This window comes from Lathyrus oleraceus, chromosome 6 (assembly GCF_024323335.1).
Source record: "Lathyrus oleraceus cultivar Zhongwan6 chromosome 6, CAAS_Psat_ZW6_1.0, whole genome shotgun sequence".
NCBI classification, from domain to species: Eukaryota; Viridiplantae; Streptophyta; class Magnoliopsida; order Fabales; family Fabaceae; genus Lathyrus; species Lathyrus oleraceus.
Genome location: NC_066584.1, coordinates 344,950,922 through 344,966,448, shown reverse-complemented (window position 1 = coordinate 344,966,448; position 15,527 = coordinate 344,950,922).

The following is a 15,527-nucleotide window of genomic DNA, read 5'->3' as shown; positions in this document are numbered from 1 at the left end:
GGAAGCCATGTTGTCTTGAATTCGGCCCATCTTCAACAGACTCTCGCTTCTTTCTCCAGCAATTACTATCTCTGCAAAGCTGATTGACGGGCAAGTAGCCAATCTCTTAATATAATTGCCTTGAAGAGTGTTCATGAACATGTCCGCCATCTCCCTTTCGGACATAAGGGGTTGGACGGACGCAACAATTTGTCTCCAACGCTGAGCATATTCTCTAAAGGTCTCCTTGGCAGTCTGAGACATTCCTTGCAACAAGGTCCGATTTGGAGCCATGTCCAAGTTGTATTGATATTGCTTGACAAAGGCCTCTGCCAAGTCTTTCCAGCTCTTGATGGTAGTGTAGCGGTGTATTCGTCGCTATATGATCTATTGATTAAATCATAAGCAAGGTATACAAAGATTTCGAGTCGCCACCGCACTTTTATTTATCCAAAGGACTGGCTAAAAAGCGAACAAAAGCCTAAGAAGTTTTACACGTAGAAAACTAATAAAAAGATCAGAGAGTCTGGGTAAGGGGTAAATTACGCAATGGGAAGGTGTTAGGCACCCATCACGTCCTAGGTACTCCTAGGGAGCCCTTTTCACACTTGTTGTATAAAATTGTTATTTGTTATGACATAAATATTGTGCAAACATGATTGGGATGATGAGAAAAGAATATACAAGTTAGTTATTTTTGTGTTCGAACGGATGAACCCGTTGCCTACGTACCTTCCATCAAAGGTAAGGATCAAAACGCCGTAGTTTGGCTAAAAGATTTCCAAAAGTTGGTGGATTCAATTTTAAACAATAGCACTGAGGCTTTTCATTATCAATGGGAGAAAACTCGACCAAGACCAACATCCACCATGCGAGGATAACTTCGACGTACTAGAGGGGTTAGCCCTGTTTTCAGTACGGAAGTCTTATAGTCGACTCACTAAGGATAAGGTGAGATTTACATCAACCACAATGATAATTGAAACCTATGGCTAATGCATGAAAAGATTTAACAATGGACAAAGTCAAAACAAGTGAATGGGTGAAGTTAATTGATTGTGATTATGAAAGTGGAGTCAAAGTATGATTAAGATTGATTTGAAAGAAGTATTATGAAATGAAGTTTGAAAAAAGTCAAGGACTTGGGGTCCAGGTTTTTTAATTTGAAAGCATGAAGATGTTTGCACAATATCTATGTCAAGTTTGAAAAGCAAAGTGTGAAAAGGTTTAGGACATAATGGGAATGAATGGATGAGGATGGATTGTAAAACTTCTTAGAAGGTTCACCTCTTGAAATCATATAGAAGATGATTCAAGTGTGTCCTTTGGAATGGGCAATGGATAATAACAAACAAACAAAGAAGAAAGTCAACAAAAGCGGATACCGGATGCCAATTACTGGGCTTATACCAATCTCCTAAAACAAAACTGGATATCAGAGGCCACTCTATGGACTTACACTAATCTCCTCAAACAAAGAAATAAAAGATGGATACCGGATGCCAATCTATCTGGACTTATACCAATCTCCAACAACCAAGACAAAATTTGGATGTCAGATGCCAATCTGTCTGGGCTTACTCTAACCTCCACAGTATGGTCATAGAAATACAAATGCCAACTTGCAGGGACTTACAATTGTATTCTCACATACAAACAAGTGCAACATATGATCACAGGAAAGCAAATGCCAACTTACAGGGGCTTACAATTGCATCCTCACATACAATCAAACAGAAGCAAATCATGAATATCAGATGCCAATTTATCTGGGCTTACTCTAACCTCCACAGTATGGTCCTAGGAATACAAATGCCAACTTGCAGGGACTTACAATTGCATCCTCACATACAACAAACAAATGCATCATTATGGTCATAGGAAAGCAAATGCCAACTTACAGGGACTTATAATTGCATCCTCACATAAACAAATAATGCAACATATGATCATAGGAAAGCAAATGCCAACTTACAGGGGCTTACAATTGCATCCTCTCATACAATCAAACAAATGCATCAAGCAAAGATACAATGAGTGGCCAATGAAATGGTCTTACAACTCACTTCCATATCATAGGAACAATAGCCAAAGGATGGTCTTACAATTGTCCTCAATGGGTAAACAACAATGATAATGTCACAAAGACAAATGAGATGATCATGCACTAATGAGCAATCAATGATGATAAATGCATAAAGCATACAAGCAAACATGTGCATATGAAACAACAATCAATCAATGAAAGCATTCAACACACACTATAACCACACAAGGAGGCTCATACAAAAGGGTTAGGCATTGAAGCCAACTGGAATAGGTTGATGGTGCTCTTAACCTTGCCATTGAGGGGCTAAGGTGAAGGAGATGAAAGGTGATGAGGGGTGTGCCTCATTGCTCTTATCCCTGGTCAGGGAGAGCATTTGAATATCAGAAGGTGTGGGAGTTCAGAAAGTAGGAACTCTCTCCACATATTAGACTCTATAGATCTTGGGTTTGGATCTCAATGCTACAACCATGTAATGGGAGCAAGGAAAAGACTCACAGAATAGTAGGAGATAGGTTACATATCTCTTTGATCTACCAATTGCCTTATTTGAAGGACTTTTCCTGCTTGGGACAAATATAAACACACACAAGCATTGCCTCTTAAGGAGGACTTCAGACAGTTGCCTGGCCAAATAACAGGCCAGGTCTTCCAGACTACATGAAGAAAAGGGATTATACCTCAATGCAAATTGCTATAAAGCAAAGCAAAGCAAGTTCTTAAGAACTAAGCAACTAAAGGTACCTGAAATAGTCAAACAGAATCAGTACACAACTCAAAGTTTAAATCAAAAGGAGATAAGGATTAACAGTCAAAACAAACAGACAGATGTGCAATTCACAAGACTCAAGGCATATGAGCCAAGCAACCTACAAAACAAAGAGGTTAGCTCATGATAAACAAATCAATCTCAATCAATTTGTATGATCTCTTTGGAGCATTGTTGCTTAACCTGAAAACATGAACTCAAACATAAGCAATAAGACCACTAGGACAAGCCTAGGGTCAAAAGAGAATGAGAAAGTCAAAACAGCAAGTGATATCCAATCAAAGTCAAGTTTAAACAATCAAGAAGCAAACTCAATTGGTTTCATGTTCATATCATGCATCATCATCATTTCATAAGCAAAAGAAGTCAAAGCATGGCAAATGAAAGCTCATAGAAGTCAACAGCAAGACTTAATTCAAAACCAATCATAAACAATTCCAAAAATCATCAAATAATTCATGATCAATCATAATCCATAACATGACATGCATATAAAATTTAAGCTCAATTGGATCATGGGAAGATAGTCAATGAAAATCAGGAAGTCAAAACAATTTCAAGCATGCTCAAAGAAGTCAACCAAACATGCATCAACTTCAAAAATTCATAAATCAGTGATAACATATGATAAATGAATGGGATAAACACCATGGCAAAGCTTAAGATGTCTAGTAATCACATACCAAATTTCATGTCCATCTAATAAAGTATGAGAATTTCACAAATGAAATGGCATGGAGTGTCACAAAAAGTCAACATAAGACCAAACAGGGGAGAAAAATCTCAATCAATTGGAAAATGCCACAAACAAATCCACAAAAAATCACATGTTAGCTAGACATACTCAAGTGAATTCATGCAAAAAATCAGAGCATTTTGAGGTCAAGAGGCATGGTATAAAAATCATGAAGTTGCACATCAATAGTGTGACACAAATTGTCACACCCTACTTCAAAAAGTCATAACTCAATGACCAGAGATGATAAATTCATAAACTCTATACCAAAATAACCATGAATGTGTCTAGTTTGTGCACAAAAAATTTCAAGGCCATAGGATAATGCATCACTATTTCACAAAGGATTTGGCAAAACGTACAAAAAATGGATACATGTCACAAACCCTAGCATAATAAAAAATCTACTCATCCAAAAATTCTGGAAAAATCATGATAAAATAATAGAGATCCAGATGAACACAATGCAAAAATTCCCATGAATTTTGGATTTAAAATGATGATGTTATGAATTTTGTAAGTTGATGCATCAAATGGAATTAAAATTGCAAACAATAACATGAATTAATGGTCAATTAGGCACGGAATGGCAATTTGGTAAATACCGGACCAACTTAATGAAACGGTGCGCTTAAGCTCACAGGCGTGGCAAGTCGTGATAGGTCACATGGCGATGAAACAGGAACCTCATGCAAACAAAATTCAAAAAAAATGCAGAAAACGCGATTTCTGGGTTTATGGTTAGGGTTCGCTACAGTACTCATCTTCTTCACCAAATTCGATTCAAAATTTTTCCAGAAATACAAATTGAAACCAACATTCGAACCAGCCAAGCATCCTCATCAACACTTTACCATTTATTTTCAATAACATAAACTAACACAAGAGAAATAAGCAAAAACAGCTTTTAACATGAAACTTCAACTCAACAATATTCACTCAATACTCGACCATTTTTATGGATTCAAGGCTCAATAGAATCAGCAAAACAAGGCCTACCTAAAGCATGGCATGGTTTAGAGAATAATGAAAATCGAAAACTCACCAAACTTGGAGGACAGTGTCGATTCAGTGCTTCTCTTGTTGCAAATGCTCAAAACAGATGCTCCTTGTGGTTTGAAATGATGAATGGAGAGTGACTTGTAGCTCAAAAGCCTTTGGAATGTCTTCAAACCAGATCTGCCATGGAAGTGTGCTTGGTGAAACAGACTCGAGAATGCTGTTCCAGCTGGTGTTTTTGGTTTTCAATGGGCTCAAAAGTGATGGTATATCATGCAGCAACCAAGGCCAGCTCGAATCCTTTTGAGTTTTTTAGCAAAAATTCAAAGATGAGGAAATGAGGTTTTTTTTGAGAGAGAGTTTTTCTGTCTTCAATTGATGGCTGCTAGGGTTGCAATTGACAGAAAATGAGCTATATATTTGCTGTTTTGTGTTGGCTAATGGAGTGTTAATCATGATTTGCTAAAACTGACAATTTTGCTAATTGGCCAATTTTGCTTAAGGGGTGAGGTGTATGATGGCTGCAGCTCGAATTGGGCTTTGTAACATGTCTTAAACAACATTTCAGAACTTATTCAAATGGCAAAAATGGCTGGAAGTGGTTAATTCAAAATTTCACTTTTGCACCACACTTTAAATCAATTCATGTAAGTTCAAAAAGGCCATTTTGATTGGTGATATTTTGATGAATGATGATGACATTTTGGAAAGAGGGGATCAAATATGACTTGTTGCAAAAAACCCCACCCAATTTGGCCAAAAGGTTTGAGAGATATGGCCTTTTGAAGTTCAAAAATTTTTGAGAATGTTTTGATCATAACTTGCCAACCATACATGGGAATTGAGTGTTCTTGGACTTTTTGGAAATGGGAGAACAAGATCTTCAACTTTCATGTTGGGCAAAAATTCATTTGAAGCTTGTATCATGATGCAAGTTTAGGATCAAGAAGTTTCCATTTTTGGCAGGTGAAAATTACAGGTCAAGTTTCTATTTTTGGAAATTTTCTGTTTGACTTCAAATTCTTCCATGATGATGTTTGACATGATATATGAGGCCTATATGGACATGAATGAGCTCCCTCAAACCAATTCCCACCATCAAATCACTGATTAATTGGACAGTTGACCAAGTTTGACTTTCCTAGGGTTTTGCTTGATTGAACCACTTCTGATGAATTCCAAACCCTAATTCCTTGAGATTTTGATTCCAAATGATATCACAACATATATGAACTCTTGATTATTGATCATGGTGCCCAAATTCTTCAAGAATGGCCACCATCCACTGTTTAATGGCTGATTTGACTGATTGACTGATGATTGCTTCAGCTGCAAGTAACAAGGTTAGATGACAATATTTTTGTACTTTTGGTTAACAAATAGATGAAAAGCAATGGTATACAAATGCAAAACATGCTTGGTGATCAAGAACCACACTCACAAGGTAACCTACCCACTAGGAGGGAAGCTAGGGCATGCAATGATCCTTGAGGCCATGGTATGATATGATATGGGCCATGAGGGATCTTAGGGCCAAAATTGGGGTCTTACAGATGCCCCTATTTAAGGTCATTCTATCCGGAGAAGTGAAGTTTAGAAATCTTCATCTCGACGCGGTAGAATGGGCTTAAATAACAGTAATGAGACAAATTTTGGTCCCTAAGAGACCTCATGATGCAAATGTATGCATGCAAAAGACACAACTTCTGTGGGGAATATGATTCACACAGAAGAAAAGACGATCCATCGGAGTAATACACTCACCAGGAACATAGACTCTAACAAAACTCTAGTTGGGGATAAACAAAACTGACACAGCGTGAACAAGACACGACTCTGATTAGGGAAACAGAAATCAGATTGGAGACCTCACAAGGGAGTGAAGGACTCACACTGGGGAAAAGAATTCCAAAGGAAAATAAATCCATTGGAGAGACACAAGCCGACTCCTGGGGAGAAGCAAGAGGAAACTTCACTGAGGAAGCACCAAAGAATGAGGTGTTACCGGTATAAGGGTAACAAACTCAGGAAGAATGAATATCTAAGACCGGTATAAGGGTGAGAGATATCAATCAACCAAACATCTGAGAAAGACCTGAAAAAGGTACATAAACTCAGGAAAATCTGACTCCACAAGGGACCGAGGTCAATAATAGGGAGCAGAAAGGAAGGAACACCAGGGATACCGGTTACTGGGTATATAATAGGTGACCGACCGAATACGTGAATTGGTGTGTGTTCCAAAACACTCATCATCCTGAAGAGAGCGAAAGCAAACTTGTTTATAGGATGGATACTTGATTCTGTAAAGAATGCAAATCTTACTCAGTTGGGGAAACAAACAAAGTGTTCGACAAAAGAGTGCATGAGATATATTATCTATAGCCGTCAAAACGTAGATAATGTACTCGCATGGAAAGTTATCCTGAACCGGGTTGTAGGTTGTTTATAGGATAAGATCCGAAATCGTGAATTGGTTTGTGTTCCAAAACACTCATCATCCTGAAGAAAGCTAGAACAGCAGACTTGTTTATAGGATGGATATTCAATTCCACAAGGAATATGAATCTTACTATGGAAGATTATCCTGAACCGGGTTGTAGGTTGTTTATAGGATAAGATCCGAAGACGTGAATTGGTTTGTGTTCCAAAACACTCATCATCCTGAAGAAAGCTAGAACAGCAGACTTGTTTATAGGATGGATATTCAATTCCACAAGGAATATGAATCTTACTCTGCGGAGAAAACAATCAAAAGATTGACCCAAGAGCGAACGAGATATAATATCCATTACCGTCAGAACGTGGATAGAATACTCACAAAGGAAGATTATCCTGAACCGGGTTGTAGGTTGTTTATAGGATAAGATCCGAAATCGTGAATTGGTTTGTGTTCCAAAACACTCATCACCCTGAAGAAAGCTAGAACAGCAGACTTGTTTATAGGATGGACATTCGATTCCACACGGAATGCGAATCTTACTCGACTGGGGAAGATCAACAAAGGACTCCAACCAAAGAGCGCATGAGACATATTATTCATTACCGGCAGACCGTGAATAATATACTCGAAAGGAAAAGACACCAGAGATACCGAAGTATATAATAGGTGACTAACCAAAGACGTGAATTGGTATATATGCAAAAACACTCATCCGAAAGGAGGGCTTAAAAAAGCAAATCGACTTACAGGATGGACATTCGAATCCACAACGGGAAAAACGAATCTTACTCCACTGGGGACACAAACCCAAAGAGTGCATGAGATACAATATCCATTACCGGCAGACCGTGGATAAGAATACTCGCATGAGATATATTATCTATTACCGTCAGAACGTAAATAATAAACTCGCATGGTAAGAAACACCAGAGATACCGGTTACTGGGTATATAATAGGTGATCTACCAAAAACGTGAATTGGTATATATGCCAAAACACACATCATCCAACACACAAATTGGTTAAAGGATGGACATTCGATTCTACAAAGAATACGAATCTTGCTCAGCTGGGGAAAATCAACAAAGGATTCCAACTAAAGAGCGCATGAGACATATTATTCATTACCGGCAGACCGTGAATAATATACTCGAAAGGAAAAGACACCAGAGATACCGAAGTATATAATAGGTGACTAACCAAAAAAGAGAGACAATCGATACCAAGCATCCGGGTAAACGAAAGACAACTCAAAGGGATAAATTGCAAGCATCCGGCAATTATCCAACAACAAAGAAATATTCGATTCCACAAAGGGAAATAACGAATCTTACTCGACTGGGGAAACACAAAAGGCTTCGACTGAAGAGTGCATGAGACATATTATTCATTACCGGCAGACCGTGAATAATATACTCGCATGGAAGATCATCCACAACCGGTTACTGGGTTAATAAAGGATAAATCAACCGAAAAGAAAGGCATCGGGACACCAAACTAGGTATATAATGATGACCAATCAAGGAGAAACAAACATTACCAACAAGAGGGTAAATGAAAGGCGATCTGCTGAGGATTCACTGGTGAAAATCAATGATCCAGGGATGAATTGCATAAATAGCAATTATCCACAACAACAGGCTGGGGATACAATGATGACAATCAACTATCCGGGGAACGCAATCACTGACAAAAGGTGAAAGGACCCACTGGGGATAAAATTGCTAGCATACGGCAATTATCCACAAAAGATTTGCTGGGGATATAAGTGCTTATCTGAGCAACTTATCCGAGCAAAGGAAACTCAACATCAAGAACTAGATGGAGATAACCACAATTTTAGGGTTTACATCTACCGAATACGGGGTAGAAGACCAACAACTCTGCGTGGGGACAGAACAAATCACAAATCCGCACGGGAAACCAAGATAGGGTTTATAACAAACCACAAACTACTGGAGAGCAGGAAAATAAGGTTTACCACTACCGACTGTTAGGTAGAAAACCAACAACTTTGGCTGGAGAATAAAAGGTGTATAACCACAAATTCTGTCAAGAAAGCCAGGAAAAATAGGACTTATAACTACCGGTATGAGGGTAGAGGCCCAAAACTATTCCGCTGGGGAACAACCCACTGGGAAGCACAAGACATTTGACAAATAGCCAATTCGGGAATAATCCGAAAAGACGGACTGAATCAAGACATGTCCTAATGAGGATGTAACTCAAATAGGAAAATCCATCCCAATATATGTGTTGGGAGGAAACGGAAGAAACCGTCATCCACGAGGATATATCTCAGTGGGGAACTGCAGAAGGAAAGATAAACATTTTCTGCTTATGGGCTGACTCTACATGGAGAGATTTTAACACCCGACATCTGCTTGGGGAGATTTGTAAAGAGATCTACATCACCCAAAAGCAGGGAACAACAAACAAAGGATACATGGCAAGAAATGCAACATGAATATCTGATTGTTTTATGAATATGCATGAATATGCGTGATTTATGTTTGATGAATGCTGACAAAACAGACAATTCTAACACAAACAGGTCCAGGAATCAAACGCCCGGTATTATACTTCCAGGGGAAAACCAGCTGGAGAGCCAATATGCGGAGATCCATATGCTGTAAAGCAAAGATCTGCGGGTACTGCTGGAGAAGCAGAGGATCAGAGATATCAGGAAACAACCCAATCCAGGTACAGAAAGTCACAACGGGCAAAGCAGCCACCAAGACAAATCTGTAGGGGAACAAGAGAAGTCCCAAAGTATCTGCAGGGGATCCCAGTGTCAACTGAGAAACAAAGGGTGCATTGCACAAGCAAGAACTGCTGTAGGAGCAACTCCACACAACTCCGCTGGGGGATAACCCACTGAGGGAGAATGATATCATCCAAATAGAATCTAACTGCATAAGCAACTCTACTGGGGAAAACTGTCGGCTACTCTCTTGGGGAACAAACCAACTGAGGGAGGACAGATCAAACAAGTAGATTCTGCAACAAACCACTCTATTTGGGGAGAATACACACATCACAAACTGATTACAACAAGTAGATTCTGCAATATAAGCCACTCTACTGGGGATCACAAACAGTCAGGAAATCAATCCATTCTCTGGATGCTAGAGCCATCATCCGACCATACTGGGGATTGAAGGAGTATTCAGCAGGCGAAACTGCCACAACAAACATTCTGCAGACTACGCTGAGGAAAAGATGGATGAAATACTGGGATGTCAACCCAAATCAACCACTGAGTAGGAAAATAAATCCTGCTCTGCTGGAGAGAATAACTCTGATGGAGAGATAGCAACAAATCCGCAGATGACTTCGCCCGGGAAAAGGTAAGGTACCGGGTATCAAACCACTGACTTACCGAGTCTTTCAAAAGGAAAGCGATCGTGCTGAGGAAACAGACAATTCTGCTGGCAACTACACTGGGAAGAGTGACAACAACTCTGCTCGCGACTCCGATGGGGATATAAAAAAAAAACAGCTCTACTCGCGAATGTGCTGAGGAGACAAATAAAGTCTGAGGCATGCGACCCACTGGAGAAAGTGACGGGGCGCCAAGACGACAAACTATCAACCGCCGAAACTTCTACAAGAAAAACACCCATGCTAGGGAGGATTGCTGCTGGAGAAAACGAAGTCTTCAACAACGCTCTGCTCGCGACTATACTGGGGAATAACCCCAACAACAACTCTGTTTGAGGAACAACCCCAACAAAGATCTGAAGAAAGAAGATACCACCAAACCAGGAATATGAACGAACGTCTTACCTGTTAGAAATCATGCCACCCTCGGGAGAGCACTGAGATATTCTTGAGTATCCTTTCAATATTGTGAATGTTCACTTTGTTTAAAACAATATTTTTGAAAATTTGATTTGTTTAAAACAATGACATTTTATCAATTTAAAACATGCAAAACATTTGTTGAATTGAAACAAATAAGAGTGCAAATAATTGGATAAAAAGCTCAAATTGATTTGATGGAATGGTAGCCTGCAAATGGCAAGACTCCATAGATCTGTACAAATTTGAAATCAGTGATATATATTGGAAGAGGGCTACATTGAACATAATGATCCTTTCTCTACCAATTTGAATCTCGATGTATCCAAAGCTTCGGTTGACGACGAATCGAGAATCTTCTGACGAAATGACGACTGGTAAACAGAAAGTCTTGTCAGGATGCAGTTACTTGCCAAATCCCTAATTTTTGCCTAGATTGCCCCAGGGTGAGGTACTCAATCTAGCGGGATGCAAATATTCTCTTTTTTCAAGTCTCTAATTTTTGCCTAAATTACCCTTGCGGGTTCTCCACCGAGACGCTCATTTTTGCCTAAGTCGCCCTTTCGGGTTTTCAACTTAGCGAGCTATTCTATTTTTTTATTTGCATATACTTTTTTTTCTAGGCAAAGTATCTCTTGACTGCATCTGAATTCACAGGACGAGTGAAATCCTCCCTATCCATTGTTGTAAGCATCAAAGCTCCGCCTGAAAAGGCTCTCTTAACAACATATGGACCCTCGTAGTTTGGAGTCCACTTGCCCCTGGAATCGGGCACGAAAGACAAAACTTTCTTGAGCACGAGGTCACCTTCTCGGAACACACGAGGCTTGACCTTCTTGTCGAATGCTTTCTTCATTCTCTGCTGATATAACTGACCATGACACATGGCAGTTAATCGCTTCTCTTCAATTAAATTCAATTGGTCGTAACGACTCTGAATCCATTCAGCATCAGTCAACTAGGGACCTGAGGGTATAATTTTTCTTTTTTTCTTTTGAAATTTTTTTCCTGATTTTTGATTTTTTCTTATTTTTTTCCCCCCTCTTCTTTTTTGTTTTTTTTTTTTTGATTTTGTTTTGATTGCATTTGCAATGCCCCAGTTTGACTGTTTTGCTGATTCTCATGATACAGCTGGATGAGCTCCTTTGGTGCTCAAGAAGTCGGGTAATCTCGTCAGGAATCCCTTTCAACATCATCTTCCTCTGCTTCGAATACAAAGAATTCAAGATTAGGAGATGGCGTTGGATCATTATGTTCAATGGGTTTAGAAATCCCTGCATAATGATTTTGGATAATGAAAAACTTCAGAATTTAAACAAGCAAATCATTATGCAGATGAAAAATGTTGTTTTTGTTTTTCAGGGTTTTTTGTGATCACTGATTTCATGACGAAAAGCAAAAAGTGAAAACAAAGGAAAAACAAATGTTAAACAATGCATTAATTGAATGAAAACATCATTGTATATATGCTTTGCCAACAATGTCATCACTTCTCCTTTTGGCATGGGAGAAGGGTTTTAAACAAAGTGAACAATTCACGCTGTCTTATGAATGACCGTAGGAACATCCACAGCGACCCAATTGTGGCAGACACCACCAGGTATGATAAAATTGTTCATATCTTCTGCATCCTCTTCCAAGATAGCAGCAGCCTCTTCTTCAGGTTGATCATCATGGATGAATCCTCCACTTGTGAACAAACCTTGCTCATTACATGCCCCAGAACAGTAGCCAATGCCAGCCCGGGATCTGTTAACCAGGAATAAATCCATCAACAGTACTAAGTCTGGCAAAATCCTCTTCGAGTTCACAACTCTCTTGCTCAAAATGATCCATAAATCTGGCAGAATCGGCTCTGGTATAGTACCGGCAAAGTGCGTCTTCAAAATAAATGAAGATCGCAGGGTCAGACCACAGGACGGGAGACCGGAACAAAACACCCGCTTATGCAAATGATGCATGAAGTGTTTATGCACATGCTTGTTTTTTATTTCAAAGAAACTCGAAGGTTTTATTTGCAAACTTTGAAATATTTAAGCATTTTGATCATACATGAGAATATCTCATCAGATATATCAGGTGAAAAAATTTTCCCGGTTTTTCCATGTTTGAATTTTTTTGCAAATAAACTCCTTTGAGTTCCTTGAAAATTTTCTTTTTTCTGATGACATGGATGTAGATGAATGCATGAATGTATGAATGCAACAATCACACTCAAGGATCAAACAAGGCACACCAAACAAAGGTCGTGGGAAAGCTCATTGTATCCCTAATATCAATCATCCATTTTGGTGGATTTAGGTTTTCACCTTATCGACACCCAAGTTCCATTGATATTAACGGTACATGAACCGGCTCGAACATCCTTAATATCAACCAGCCGCTTTGGTGGATTTTAGGTTTTACACCTGATCCGGGATCCATTGATATTAACAATGTTTGAACGACTCAACCACGAATCAGGGGTTTGTTGAGAGTCACGAGCATGGAGTCTCGGTTAAGAACCACCCAAAGGGAGTGTACTAGGGTTTAAACCTGCCAGACATGTTCTATCAGAGGTTCCCATAATCCTCGTTCCATCTTTCGAATATTATCGGAGGAACGAATACTAGTATTCCAAGAATATTCTCAAGAGAAACTCTCATGAGTGTAGTATCGCGTAACAATCGCATCAGAACTTACATCTGAACGACCTCCGCACTACGTTCCTAAAAATAGGCCAAGATGGGTTTGGTAAACTACGGTCCTTGGCTTCTACAGAACATGATTGAAAGAATAATGCCTAACCACAAATAACTTGTGTGACATTATTAGTCCAACATGACCTCCACCAAGTGAATGGGCTCGCAAGTCAACTGGCTAAGGAATACTCCACACCAGTCAACAAGACTATGCCATTCTCCTATCCTAGAGTGCACTCGAGTTCGGGTACAGAACTCATCTCACAGAGATCACCAAAGCAAACAGCATTTGTATATCAAGCAATTCAAACATTACAATCAATACAGTGATCCCAAATGATACAAAAATATGTCATACAACAAATAACAATATAGCACACAACAAGGGTGAAAAGTAGGCAATACCACCAAGGATCCCTTTTCCCCAGCAGAGTCGCCACTTTTCTGTAGCGGTGTATTCGTCGCTATATGATCTATTGATTAAATCATAAGCAAGGTATACAAAGATTTCGAGTCGCCACCGCACTTTTATTTATCCAAAGGACTGGCTAAAAAGCGAACAAAAGCCTAAGAAGTTTTACACGTAGAAAACTAATAAAAAGATCAGAGAATCTGGGTAAGGGGTAAATTACGCAATGGGAAGGTGTTAGGCACCCATCACGTCCTAGGTACTCCTAGGGAGCCCTTTTCACACTTGTTGTATAAAATTGTTATTTGTTATGACATAAATATTGTGCAAACATGATTGGGATGATGAGAAAAGAATATACAAGTTAGTTATTTTTGTGTTCGAACGGATGAACCCGTTGCCTACGTACCTTCCATCAAAGGTAAGGATCAAAACGCCGTAGTTCGGCTAAAAGATTTCCAAAAGTTGGTGGATTCAATTTTAAACAATAGCACTGAGGCTTTTCATTATCAATGGGAGAAAACTCGACCAAGACCAACATCCACCATGCGAGGATAGCTTCGACGTACTAGAGGGGTTAGCCCTGTTTTCAGTACGGAAGTCTTATAGTCGACTCACTAAGGATAAGGTGAGATTTACATCAACCACAATGATAATTGAAACCTATGGCTAATGCATGAAAAGATTTAACAATGGACAAAGTCAAAACAAGTGAATGGGTGAAGTTAATTGATTGTGATTATGAAAGTGGAGTCAAAGTATGATTAAGATTGATTTGAAAGAAGTATTATGAAATGAAGTTTGAAAAATGTCAAGGACTTGGGGTCCAGGTTTTTTAATTTGAAAGCATGAAGATGTTTGCACAATATCTATGTCAAGTTTGAAAAGCAAAGTGTGAAAAGGTTTAGGACATAATGGGAATGAATGGATGAGGATGGATTGTAAAACTTCTTAGAAGGTTCACCTCTTGAAATCATATAGAAGATGATTCAAGTGTGTCCTTTGGAATGGGCAATGGATAATAACAAACAAACAAAGAAGAAAGTCAACAAAAGCGGATACCGGATGCCAATTACTGGGCTTATACCAATCTCCTAAAACAAAACTGGATATCAGAGGCCACTCTATGGACTTACACTAATCTCCTCAAACAAAGAAATAAAAGATGGATACCGGATGCCAATCTATCTGGACTTATACCAATCTCCAACAACCAAGACAAAATTTGGATGTCAGATGCCAATCTGTCTGGGCTTACTCTAACCTCCACAGTATGGTCATAGAAATACAAATGCCAACTTGCAGGGACTTACAATTGTATTCTCACATACAAACAAGTGCAACATATGATCACAGGAAAGCAAATGCCAACTTACAGGGGCTTACAATTGCATCCTCACATACAATCAAACAGAAGCAAATCATGAATATCAGATGCCAATTTATCTGGGCTTACTCTAACCTCGACAGTATGGTCCTAGGAATACAAATGCCAACTTGCAGGGACTTACAATTGCATCCTCACATACAACAAACAAATGCATCATTATGGTCATAGGAAAGCAAATGCCAACTTACAGGGACTTATAATTGCATCCTCACATAAACAAATAATGCAACATATGATCATAGGAAAGCAAATGCCAACTTACAGGGGCTT